This window comes from Delphinus delphis, chromosome 20 (assembly GCF_949987515.2).
Source record: "Delphinus delphis chromosome 20, mDelDel1.2, whole genome shotgun sequence".
Lineage (NCBI taxonomy): Eukaryota > Metazoa > Chordata > Mammalia > Artiodactyla > Delphinidae > Delphinus > Delphinus delphis.
In genome coordinates this window covers 41,815,126-41,828,154 of record NC_082702.1, presented here as the reverse complement: position 1 = coordinate 41,828,154, position 13,029 = coordinate 41,815,126, and the positions used below count along the sequence as shown (strand labels likewise).

Here is a 13,029-nt window from a genome sequence, read left to right as displayed (position 1 = left end):
GTTAAGTAACCTCCCAAGGTTACTCTGCTAAAAAAGGGGCAGAGCCAGTTTTTAAACATTCAGAGCTTGTGTTGTTTACTTTTACTGAAAAGGTAATACAGTACAAAAAAGTACATATTAAAAAAATAAGTCTCTCTTCTACCCCAGACTCCTACTTCCCCTTCTCAGAGGATATCATTCTTAATTTTGAGAAATATTCTAGGTATTTACAAGCATATATATATGCATGTGCCTTTTTCCCCTTTCCCCCTTTCTTTTAAAAAATTTATTTACTTTATTTATTTATTTTTGGCTGCGTTGGGTCTTCATTGCTGCGTGCGGGCTTTCTCTAGCTGCAGAGAGCAGGGGCTACTCTTCGTTGCGGTGCGTGGGCTTCTCATTGCAGTGGCTTCTCTTGTTATTGAGCACAGGCTCTAGGCACTCGGGCTTCAGCAGTTGTGGCAGGTGGGCTCAGTAGTTGTGGCTCACAGACTCTAGAGCTCAGGCTCAGTAGTTGTGGTGCACGGTCCTAGTTGCTCTGTGGCATGTGGGATCTTCCTGGACCAGGGCTCGAACCCGTGTCCCCTGCATTGGCAGGCGGATTCTTAACCACTGCGCCATTTCCCTTCTCTTTTTAATTTTTTTTAATTTTTAAAATTTTTTATTTTTCTGCAGTACGCGGGCCTCTCACTGTTGTGGCGTCTCCAGTTGCGGAGCACAGGCTCCAGACGCACAGGCTCAACGGCCATGGCTCACGGGCCTAGCCGCTCCGAGGCATGTGGGATCTTCCCAGACCAGGGCACGAACCTGTGTCCCCTGCATCGGCAGGCGGACTCTCAACCACTGCACCACCAGGGAAGCCCCACTTCCCTTTTTTAAAGCACAGGATTATATGCTATACCAGTGGTCCCCAACCTTTTTGGCACCAGGGACTGGTTTCGTGGAAGACAATTTTTCCACGGGTCGGGGGGATGGTTTTGGGATGATTCAAGTGCATTACATTTATTGTGCACTTTATTTCTTATTATTACATTGTAATATATAAATGAAATAATTATACAACTCACCATAACACAGAATCAGTGGGAGCCTTGAGCTTGTTTTCACTTGCCACTCACTCATAAGGTTTTTTAAAATAAATTTATTTAGTTAGTTAGTTTTGGCTGTGCTGGGTCTTCATTGCTGCGCGTGGGCTTTCTCTAGTTGTGGCGAGTGGGGGCTACCCTTCATTGCGGTGCACGGGCTTCTCATCGCAGTGGCTTCTCTTGTTGCGGAGCACGGGCTCTAAGCACACGGGCTTCAGTAGTTGTGGCACGTGGGCTCAGTAGTTGTGACAGGCTCTAGAGAGCAGGCTCAGTAGTTGTGGCGCACAGGCCCAGTTGCTCTGCAGCATGTGGGATCTTCCCGAACCCGGGCTTGAACCTGTGTTCCCTGCATTGGCAGGTGGATTCTTAACCACTGCACCACCAGGGAAGCCCACTGATGGGGTTTTGATATGAGTCTGCAAGCAATTGATTTATTATGGTCTCTGTGAAGTCAAACCTCTCTGCTAATGATAATCTGTATTTTCAGCCGCTGCTCAGCTCTAGCATCACCTCCTTAGCTCCACCTCAGATCACTGGGCATTAGATTCTCATAAGGAGCGTGCAACCTAGGTCCCTCGCATGCACAGTTCACAGTAGGGTTTGCGCTCCTATGAGAATCTAATGCCACCGCTGATGTGACAGGAGGCGGAGCTCAGGCGGTAATGCCAGCAATGGGAAGTGGCTGTAAATACAGATGAAGCTTCACTCGCTTGCCAGCCACTCACCTCCTGCTGTGTGGCCCGGTTCCTAACAGGCCATGGACTGCTACCGGAGGTTGGGGACCGCTGTGCTACACTGTTATGTACCATGATTCCCCCCATACCCAACACATTTTGAAGATCTTTTGCTATTACAAATATTGCTGCAATAAACATTCTGGTACCCAATGTACAAGGGTATCTGTAGGACAAATATCCAGAAATGGAATTCCTAGGTCAAAAGGTAATGCACACTGAAAATCTTGATTGCTAGGCCAGAGAAGTTGTAATAATTTGTATTTTTACCTATCACTCTGAAAACTCCTATTTCCCCATATTCTCATAAGTGATATATATTGCAAACTCTTTATCTTGGCTCATTCAGGAAGTGAAAAATAGCATCTTGCTGTTTTAAATTTGCATCTTTTTAATAGATACATCAACTACTTGTATTTTTTTTTCTGGTATGTGTAATCAAATTTTCCTTATTGATTTGTAAGAGCTCTCTGTATATGAAAAAGAGAGGTCCATTACCTATCATATGAATTGCAAATATTTTTTCCCTAGTTGGCATTTTTTCTTTGTGAAATTTTATTTTCCAGAGAAGAAATTTACTTTTTTTTTCTTTCAGTACGCAGGCCTCTCACTGTTGTGGCCTCTCCCGTTGCAGAGCACAGGCTCCAGACGCACAGGCTCAGCGGCCATGGCTCACGGGCCCAGCCGCTCCGCAGCATGTGGGATCTTCCCGGACTGGGGCAGGAACCCGCGCCCCCTGCATCGGCAGGCAGACTCTCAACCACTGCGCCACCAGGGAAGCCCGAAATTTACATTTTTGATGTAGTTAAATTTATCAGTTTTTTTCCTTTATAGTTTCTGGGTTTTGTATTTCGCTTAGAAGAAATGGGGTCTACAATGTTAGCCACTACGCTATGCCATGGCTATTTATTAATAATGTGTACCAAATTGGGTTTGTTTCACCATATGTAAACATCTCTGACAATAATTGGTTCAAATGGATTTTAAATTTTTTGCTCTCACTACTTTGGAACTTCAAGAGTTGGCTGAATATTGAAGGCTGTACCAGTGTGCAGTGTGCAATTTCAAAAAAGGAGGAAGATCAGAAAAAAAAGAAATAGGAGAATGCAGACATTCATTCATTCTTTCACTTTTATGGCTTTTCATAAAAACAATGTAATAAATACATATAACAACCTATATACTATAAACACAGACTACGTCTGCAAAAATACTGATTGCCTTCAGCAAGTGACACTGGGGAGAGATGAGGGGGATTATATACCCTTTTGTACCATTCTATGAATATATAACCTATTAAAAATAAATATGCTTTTTATTAAACTGAATTAACTACTAGACAAAGATTTTCCTAAGGCCATTTAATAGGTAAAAGAGATATAGAACCTGCCTTTAAAGAGGCTTATGCTCTGGTGGGGAGGATAAGTCATGTACATAAGTGAGGACAATACAGAACAGAACATGGTACGTATCCTGAGAGCAGAGAGAGTGTATGAAGAGAGGTTCGAGCAAACAGAGGTCACATTTTAGGAAAAGGAAGTGAACTGAAGGTGGTGAACAGAATGCTGGGAAGTAGTTACTTCAGTGGGTAACAAGTACACTTACATCTGTGATGTAGTTAAATTTATCAGTTTTGGGGGTGGGTCTTAGCCCCACAGTCCCCTAAGCATTCCACACAAGTACACTAGGTGTGTAGCATCACACATCTTGGACTTGCTAAAGAATACAGAAAGAGCTCTTTCCGTCGTTTGATATTCTCGAATAGCACACGCACTGGGGATTGGATGGAGGAAGGTAGGGGACGGGGTACACAAAACCAGCCCCCCAGGTCACTGTCTGGTCTCCCTCTTGTTCCCTGGGCTCCAGCTGTATGGGCCTTCTTCCTTTCCTTGTCTGAGCAAAACTCCTTCCCAGCTGAAGGCCTTCGCATAGGCTGTTTCCTCAGCCTGGAAGACATTTCGCTTCCTCTTCACCCTACAATTCCTACTCACCCTCAGCCTGAAATGCCACTTCCTCAGGGATGCCTCCCTAGCTCCCATCTAGGTAAGCTTTCCTACCCTTCCTATAGCTCTGTTTGTAGCCCCTATCACAATGGTAATTTAAATATTTATTGTGTAATTAAAAATAAATTTTCTCAATAGCTCACATGTACTATTGACACTGACACCACATCTTGCCTTGTTCACCCTGGTATAGTCCCAATGCCTCATATAGTGACTGGCACATGGCAGATATCTAAAAAATATTTATGACTGAAAGAAGGCATGCATGCATGCTATTCCTGGCCAGTTTCTTACTTGGTAAAAACTAAAACTTCTAAGAACATCCACTGAAACAATGCTGGGAAACCAGGGAATACATATGCATGTACCAGCTACAGAATACAAATTGCATAATTTCAGGGACCCCACATACGAGGTCAACACACTCACATTTGCATTTAAAATCAGCATGGCACTGGCACAATATAAAGATGAACAGTAAAATCCATGCTAATAGTCTAACATTTAAAAGGTTCTCAACTTAGAACAACATTAATAGCAAATAATAAACACCTTGACAAGTGAAAGGAGAGAGAGACTGTGGAAGAAAGGAAGAAAACTTTATATTTAAAAACCTGAGGGGCGGGCTTCCCTGGTGGCGCAGTGGTTGAGAGTCTGCCTGCCAATGCAGGGGACACGGGTTCGTGCCCCGGTCCGGGAAGATCCCACATGCCGCGGAGCGGCTGGGCCTGTGAGCCATGGCCGCTGAGCCTGCACGTCCGGAGCCTGTGCTCCGCAACGGGAGAGGCCACAACAGTGAGAGGCCCACGTACTGCAAAAAAAAAAAAAAAAACAAAAAAAACCTCAAACGGCACTTTTTCCTTGTTTTTCTGAACAAGAGACCCCGCAATTTCATTTGGCACTGGGCCCCACATATTATGCACTTGGCCCTGCAGACAACTCTCAGTGCTCTTTGCCCAATGTCGCGGCATTAAGTGCCTGAATCCTGTGGGCAAACCCCACAAAGATGCTGCCCCATCTCTGCTGTGCAGCTGTCTCCTGGGTTTTCTCCTAGAGCTGCTGGGTCACACAGGAGTCAGGTCTCCAAGTGCAGGCGTCTGCCTCTGACTGTGCACTATGCCCGACTGCTCTTTCATAACGTAGCTTTCTCTTTCCTCAAGGCCAGCAGTGTGAAAAGGAGAGACGATTCTGGAAAGAGGATGGCTCCCCACAGCTACTGATTCATGATTACTCACTCACTCAGTAATCGTCATCAAGGGCCTACTTCGTGCCCAGGCAGTGTGCTGGTGATAAAAAGGTGAATAATGCACGAACCCTACCCTCTGGCAGCTACAGCCAGCGGGGAGGCAGACACGCACACTAAGCAGTGTGATCCTCAATCTAAGAGATAAGTGTAGGTGATTCTGTGGAAGCAAAGGAAGTGATTTCCGCCTGCAGAGGTGGATGGAGGAAGAACGTTTCCCTACCGTGTGAAAGGGCCTTTGCTCTGACTTTCATCTGTAGCCAATGGGTGGCACCAAGGAGTGGCCTGGGGAAGTTTTATTGTCCCCTCACTCTCAAGCCACCTCAAATAACTGCAGAGTTTAAGCAAACCCAGCATGCTTGTTATGTGAATAGAGCTTAAAGACAAGGCTCCTAACACTCTCTCCAACAAATTACAGCCCAGTGTCTCTTATATAGAAATTCTAGTGTTCCCACTGTTTATCACAAGGTCATCTTTTTTTTTCTAGAGGAATCTTTCACCTAGTCAGAAATATCTTAGAGATTTTTTGCTAGAGCATCCTAACATTCAAAGTAAGGTTAGCTTTCCTTTCCTTGTTAAAAAGGAAAGTTCTAAGGCATTCTGGTCTGCTAAGGTACTCTGTTCTTTCCTGGTGTGGGTAGGAATTTTCTCCTTGGCACTGCTGTGTCCTTAAAATAACAATAATGCTTGTGCAAACACCACTTTGTACTTGAGGGGTGCTGAGTTCCTTGTTTTCAGTTACAGATCTCCTTTTTTAGGTAACTGAGTGTTAGGCAAAGACTCCTTCTTAATTAATGGGTCTATCTTAGCAACCCACCCTGGAACGGCTTCTCCCCAATCCCTGTAGCGCTTGGGATCCCACACATCACAGGACTTCCTCTGGACTCCCCAAGGATCAAAGCTTCCCGCCAGCCAGGGACTGTCACCAAATCCCATGGATCAGGGGCTGAATACAAGGAGAGTTCAAAGGTAAAGTTACTCACAGGAGCCTCTGTGGTGGGCAGGATATAGGCAATCCCACAGAGGAAACCTCTCATTAAGAGTTCAACACACCTGCTCTTCATCCCCCCACGCATCAAGGCCCCAGGACTGCAGGGAAAGGTGGAGGTGGAGGGTGTGAGTGGGGTGGGCCAGGGATATCTTAAAGAAGTACCCGGATTCCTAGTCTGAAAACTCTTTGGAAAGGGGTGGGGTTCAGGTCCTTTATTAAAAGAATTTAGAGTGTGAGTGCAACATGCACACACACACTTTCTCTCCTCCTTCCCTCCCCCTCCCTTTCCAGGAGCCAGTTCCCTGGAGCACACGAAGCTGATGCTTCAGGGACAAGGGCAGTCTTTAGGGTTAGACGTGGCTTGGCAAAACATACTGAAAAGGGGACCGTGTGAGCAAAAGACTGCCTTGGGCACACAGGTGCACTTACAATGGAAAAGCAGGAAAACAGTGTTTGACTTTCAATGAGCTTGACCTCGAACACACCCAGAGTGGTTGCTGTATCTCTGCATTAAGACCTAAAGAAGAGGGCTTCCCTGGCAGCGCAGTGGTTGAGAATCTGCCTGCCAATGCAGGGGACATGGGTTCGAGCCCTGGTCTGGGAAGATCCCACATGCTGCAGAGCAACTAGGCCCGTGAGCCACAACTACTGAGCCTGTGCAGCTGGAGCACTAGGCCCGTGAGCCACAACTACTGAGCCTGCACGTCTGGAGCCTGTGCTCCGCAACAAGAGAGGCCGCAATAGTGAGAGGCCCGCGCACCGCGATGAAGAGTGGCCCCCACTTGCCGCAACTAGAGAAAGCCCTCGCACAGAAACGAAGACCCAACACAGCCAAAAATAAACATACAAATAAGTTAATTAATTAAAAAAAAAAGACCTAAAGAAGAAATACATGATGGATATCTTTCTTCTCTTTAGTTCCTAAATTTATTTATTTGATTATAAAAACAATATTAACCACAACCCAGAATATCTGGGAAACAGAGGAAGGAAAAAAAATCTTTAGTCAGACTACCTCTCTAACACAAACTCCATTAGTAAAGACATTTAGCAATTAGTAGATTTATTTACATTTGAAATAACTTTAATATTTTAAAAGTCACACTTCTAAATGGAACTCAGGTGAATGAAACTGCTATTCTTTGGTATTATTTTGTGAGATCAATAAGACAAATGGTGATAGATGAGACATTTACAGAAATAAGAATTCCAGAAAGCGTGATCTAGCAGAGGACTTCCCACCTATACTTCTGTAATATTTAGGGAAAAAATGGGTTACTAAATATAAAAGAATTAAAAAGTTAAATGCTAGCATACACTAATTGTACTTAGAAATTCAGTCTTCTATAGAGCTAATAGAATTGTGGCTCCCTTTGTGGCTAAGAAGTAAGTACTAGGCACAAAGACAAAAACAGACAAAGAACAGGGAAGTCAGACATCGAAATAAAAGGCAGGAGCCGACACGAGAAACAAGTGGACTGGAGTTGGTGGCTGGAGACCAGCCTGGCAGACAAAAAGATTCTCTAGATTGGGGCCCAGAAGAAGAGGAGACCCCAGAATCCAAATAATTCTGTTTAAAGACACGCTGAAATAAGCATTAGGTGTGGTATAAGGAAGCTGTAGGTCCACCTCTGAGAACGCTCATTTTGACCACTGTGCTTCCATGTTATAACCAACATACAGCTTGGTGGCTGAGGGAAGTGAGAGTGAACAGAAGAGACTAGTTATGGGACAGAGTCAAGGATCATAAGCAGAGCACAAGCCAGCTGACATTTCCCGAACTGTGTGCAGGAGACCATGCTCAGCATGCTGGGTGATGAGGGCCAGCTCCAGCCTTCAGGAGCTCACCACCATCTGGGGGAGACAGACATGGACAGTCGAACCTAATGGTCTGCTGGCAGGCGAATCGGGTGAAGTGAATCCCGACACCCCAGTTATCAGCTGGAGAATCTTGAGCAAACCACCTCGGCTTTCGGAACCCCGGGGATCTCTGTAAAATGGGAATAACACTGCCTCCTTTGAAGGTTGTTGTGAGAATTACTGTCTATAAAGATCCAAGCACAAGGATTTGCAAGTGATGGCTGCTGCAGAAGCGGCACTAATACTGTGATCTCTGCAAGGGTCAGGACTGTCAATCTTGCTGCTCTTCTATCACTGAAGCCTCGAGTACAGCCTGGCATGCAGCAGCTCTGGCATGTAGTAAACCTTTGACAAACAAATGAATGAACGAACATATGATAACAATAGCTAATCCTCACATAGTACCTATTATGTGCCAGGTGTGGTTCTAGGCATTTTATCTATAGTAATTCAATCCTCACAACAACACAACAGAGAGAGGTACTGTTATTATCCCCAATTTGCCCACACAGCTAGTGACAGGTGGAGGCAGGATTCAAACCCTGGCAGCCTGACTCAGAGCGAATGCTCTTTATTAACCACTATATTATTCTGCCTCTGCAGGTGGTTATTATTTTCACTACCACGAAGTGGGGAGCAAAAAGCACGTAAAGCACTGCCTACCTTACAAGTTTATTGTGAGATCAAAAGAGATAATGCATATGAGAGTACTTTGCTATCACAGCGTGGTGATCAATAATTCAAAGTATCATTGCTACTATTATTCTGACACTGAGGTAGTTGGGTTTACCACCAAGCGGCTAAGAAAATGAGGGGAAAGGCACGGCTCTGAAAATGAAAAATAGAGAGCAGGAGCCAAAGAAAGAGTGCTCAGGAAGATGAATAAATGGAGGAGAGTTAGAAGAAAAGGGAAGGGCTGTAAAAGAGGGGAAGAGACTCCATGCAGTGTGATGTGGTATCAGGGCCAGAGTCGGTACCTGACGGTCGGGAACACCGTCTGTGCCACTGCACAGAGCTGAAAGCACCAGCAAGGACTCTCCTGGACAAGCAGAGAGCAGCTAGGCTCTGAGGTCTTGGAGGCGAGCAGCCTCTCTAGGATAACGGGCAGGAAACAAATAAATTGGGGAAGCAGAATGGAGGTAGACAATCTGGACCTCATTCAGGGTGCTCTGGTCTAAAGAAGAATAAATGCTTTACTGATAAAACCCCAAAGTTCACTTTGATGGGTCTGTAAAAAAGAAGTCAGGACCAATTCAAACGGAAAGACCAGGCTTTTGAGACACTTCATTGAAAAGCATTGGGTGGGTCAGCAAAGAAAGACAGGATTACTAATGTCTAAGAGATTCCTATCCATGCCTGACAGATAGAGAATCTCAAACATGCTGAAGTTCAGGGCGGCATTCCTGTTAACTGGAGGTTACTGAGCTTTTCAAAAACCTTTTATTCCTAAAGTATTTTTCTCTGCTAGACCTAGAGATAAATGGCATTTTTACCCTTTCCAGATTGTGTCTGGCTGTTAAATAAGGAGGGCATCTCAAGTGCAAGTTGGAGATGGGTGGGGAGGGGATGAGGGGGGTATCATGCATGATTTTCATTGAAGAATAAGGGGGAAATTTTAACTGGTTATGTGCCCAAAATGCTACAGGGATGTAGACAGTCTGGGCAGTTTAGGGACAAACACCAAGATGGCCTTCATGGTTAACCCCTGGGAGGGGTGACAGCTCAGGGATCCTAAACAGAAAGTAGGTGCTGGGACTCTCCACTCGCTGCAGCAGGGACGGGAGCAGCAGCCGCGGTGGCTCTAGGAGCAGCGGTGGCAGCATCTCTCAGAATGTCTTTAAATAGCAACCTGAGGAAGGCAGCAGCTTTCCTACACCCCCACAGGCATGGAAACAGAACAAAGAAGGCAGGGGAAAATGGCCGGAGGATGTACAGAGGCAGCAGGCTGCTGCTTGTAGAAGTGATGGGGCGCTTTGTCCTTAGAAGGTGATTACAATCCCAGCTTTCAAATTGTACTCAATTACCACGTCTGGGGGGAAAGGGCTTCATCTTTCTTGGCCCTCGAAGCTTCCCTGCTGAGGGAGCACAGTTCTGCTCCCTTTCTGCACCTAACGCCTCCCACAAGGGATTAGACATCGCCTGCAAAGGCTCACTACTACCATTTACTGAGTGTTTACTACGCTTCAGTCACTGCGCCAAGCCCTTCACGCACATTATCTCATTTAATCCTACGAGGTAGGTGTTATTAGGCCCAGTTTGCAAATTAGGGAAAGGGGATTTAGAGACGTTTAGTGATTTGCTCAAGGACACAGCTAGAATTCAAACCTGCATCTATCAGGTCTAGCTGCAAACCCTGTTTTTAAACACGTGCAGTTAACTAGGAAATCCAATACACAGGAGGATGCTATGGAGAGAATCTGACCTTTTCCCTGCACCATCAAAGCAGTTTATTTGGATGGGGCCCGGTTAGGGAGGAGGGGGAACAGCAACTGGGCTGCTGGCTGACTGCAAGGTTTGGGTTTCCTCTGGAGCACTGGTTTGCTTGGGGCATCCTGCATCACCCCAGGCTCACCCGGCTCACACAGCCTCAGGTCCAGCTTGATTGGCCATGAGGGAAGTGCAGGCCACTCTCCTTAGGGGTTCTGCTTAGTGGAATTCAGTGCTCTGTGCAAGATGCCTCAGGAACAAACGGTTATAGTTAGACCAAAGGTCAGAGAAAACCACAGTCACTGACACATCAGAGGCTCTGGTGGGGTTGGTAGTATGTGCTAATATACACATAGCATAGAATAGACGTGGACTAGGCTGGAAAAAGCAACCTGCCCACCCACACCGAAGTATGGCTACAAAGCCCAGACTCTGCCTCTGAGCAACACCATCATTCTAACATAGTGATTCTCTACCTTAGCTGCACAGTACGATTCCATGGAGAACTTTTAAAACGCCTGGGCCCCCACCTCACATGTAAGAATCAGAACCTTAGGGGTAGGGGCTCAGGGCTTAAAAAAAAATTTTTTTTTAATTTCTTTTTATGCTCTCCAGGTGACTCTAATGAGCAGCCAGGATGCAGCAGTGCAGCATGTTAGGAAAAAACACTGGGTAGGAGACAGTAAGAGATATGTCATGGTTTCCAAAGAAGGGATCACTACAACAACTCTGCCCATGAAAAATCTAAGTGCCAAGAGCAAGGGTGACAGGATTGGGACATGACCTGCTGCACTTCTTGGAATTTTCTTAACTATCGACAACCAGGTTTTTATTTTCCAGCAAGGGGACTGGGTCAAAATCTTTTTTTTTTTTTTTTTTTGCGGTACGCGGGCCTCACTGTTGTGGCCTCTCCAGTTGCGGAGCACAGGCTCCAGATATGCAGGCTCAGCAGCCATGGCTCACGGGCCCAGCCGCTCCGCGGCATGTGGGATCTTCCCAGACCAGGGGCAGGGCACAAACCCGTGTCCCCTGCATCGGCAGGCGGACTCTCAACCACTGTGCCACCAGGGAAGCCCCCAAAATCATTTTTGATGCACAAATTAAGACTGCATCTTTTTTCCAAAATATTTAAAAAATATGTTCTTTGGGACTTCCCTGGAGGTCCAGTGGTTAGGGCTCTGCACTTCCACTGCAGAGGGCACGGGTTCGATCCCTGGTTGGGGAACTATGATCCCACATGCTGTGCGGTGTGTCCAAAAAAAAAAAAATTCTTAAACACGTGTATTGGAGTATAATTCTGAAGACACAGAAAGTTACAGGCTCCCAAAAGGCATCTGTAAGAAAGTGAAAGGATAAAACGCAGGCAGCTGCCTCCTTTACTAGGTTAGCTGTAATTATGGCAGAAACCTTCACACAGATGGGAGGAATTAAGGAAAATACATGTGCTAAAATTTTGACAGCAATGTACATATATACATATATATATACACACACACACACATTGAGAGTGTGTGTGTGTGTGTGTGTGTGTGTGTGTGTGTGTGTGTGTGTGTGTGTGTGAAGCCAAGTTTTGAAATGCAGACAGTTCTGGCTGCTCGTCAATATTCATTCTGTCACTGTGCCTCAGGACTCCCTCTCCCAGCTGATTTGGGGACAACATGTCTACAACCCAACTGCAATGAAAACTTTAGGCGTTTCCAAGTAAGGAAGGTAAAATTCCCTCCTAACGAGAATTTGTTTGGACAACTTCTGTTCTTGGGAAACCTGAACAGAAGAGTTCGGGAATTGGAAGAGTTTGGAAGCCCCAGAATTTCCAGTTTAAGATCTAAGAAGTCTTTATCGCAAAGGCAGGTACAAAGAAACTTAAGAGATGTATTGTCCCATGCCTCTTAGAGAAGAGGTTCCATGCACTCTCTCAACAGACATTTATTAAGCATTATTCTGTGCAAGGCAGTGTGCTAGATTTGGGGAACATAAGAATGAATGGAAAAGTAGTAAAATGCAGAGACAGACAGGATGGTGACTGCTAGGGGCTGAGGGAGGGGGAGAGTTAGTATTTAATGGGTACAGAGTTTCAGTTTTACACGATGAAAAAAGTTCTGTGGAGGGATGGTGGTGATTGCAGCATAAAAACATGAATGTACGTAATGCTACTGAGCTGTACACTTAAAAATGGTTAAGATGGTATATTTCATGCTATGTATATTTTACCACAATTTTTTTAAGAAGTGACTGGTGTGTTCAGGGGCTGTCCCCTGTTGACATCAGATGTGAACAAAGCATTACAATATCTACTCTAGTCTTGAGCTGGTATTTAAAGTACTGTAGAGCCTGGAGAAAGGAGGATTAATTTTGTCTGAGAAATGAGAAAAGGCTTTTAACATTTAGAGTCCTAAAGGATGAACAGAAGTTTATCAGATGGACAGGTCGGGGGCAGGAGGAGAAGGCATTTGAGGCATAAGAAACAGTATGGAGCAAGATCTGGAGGCAAGAAAAAGTACGCAGACTATGTAGAGCTGGCACGAGGTTCTGAGGGCTCATGAGGGGAAGCTCAGGAGAGACAGTTATAAAGTCAAGCAGGGTCCAGATTATAAAGGACCTTGTATGTCATATTAGGGAGCCTGGTCTTTATCTTAGGAACCACAGGGAACCACTGAGAAAAATGTTACCTGAGGACTGGACTTCAGCAGATTTGCATTTCAGAAAG

General features: G+C 45.3%; 1 protein-coding gene across 1 annotated transcript in view; it reads right to left on the bottom strand.

The window, feature by feature from the left end:
- TANGO6 (transport and golgi organization 6 homolog) overlaps positions 1 to 13,029 on the bottom strand; it is a 176,303-nt gene that overhangs the window by 1,747 nt on the left and 161,527 nt on the right. The gene's annotated exons all lie outside the window — the stretch shown is intronic.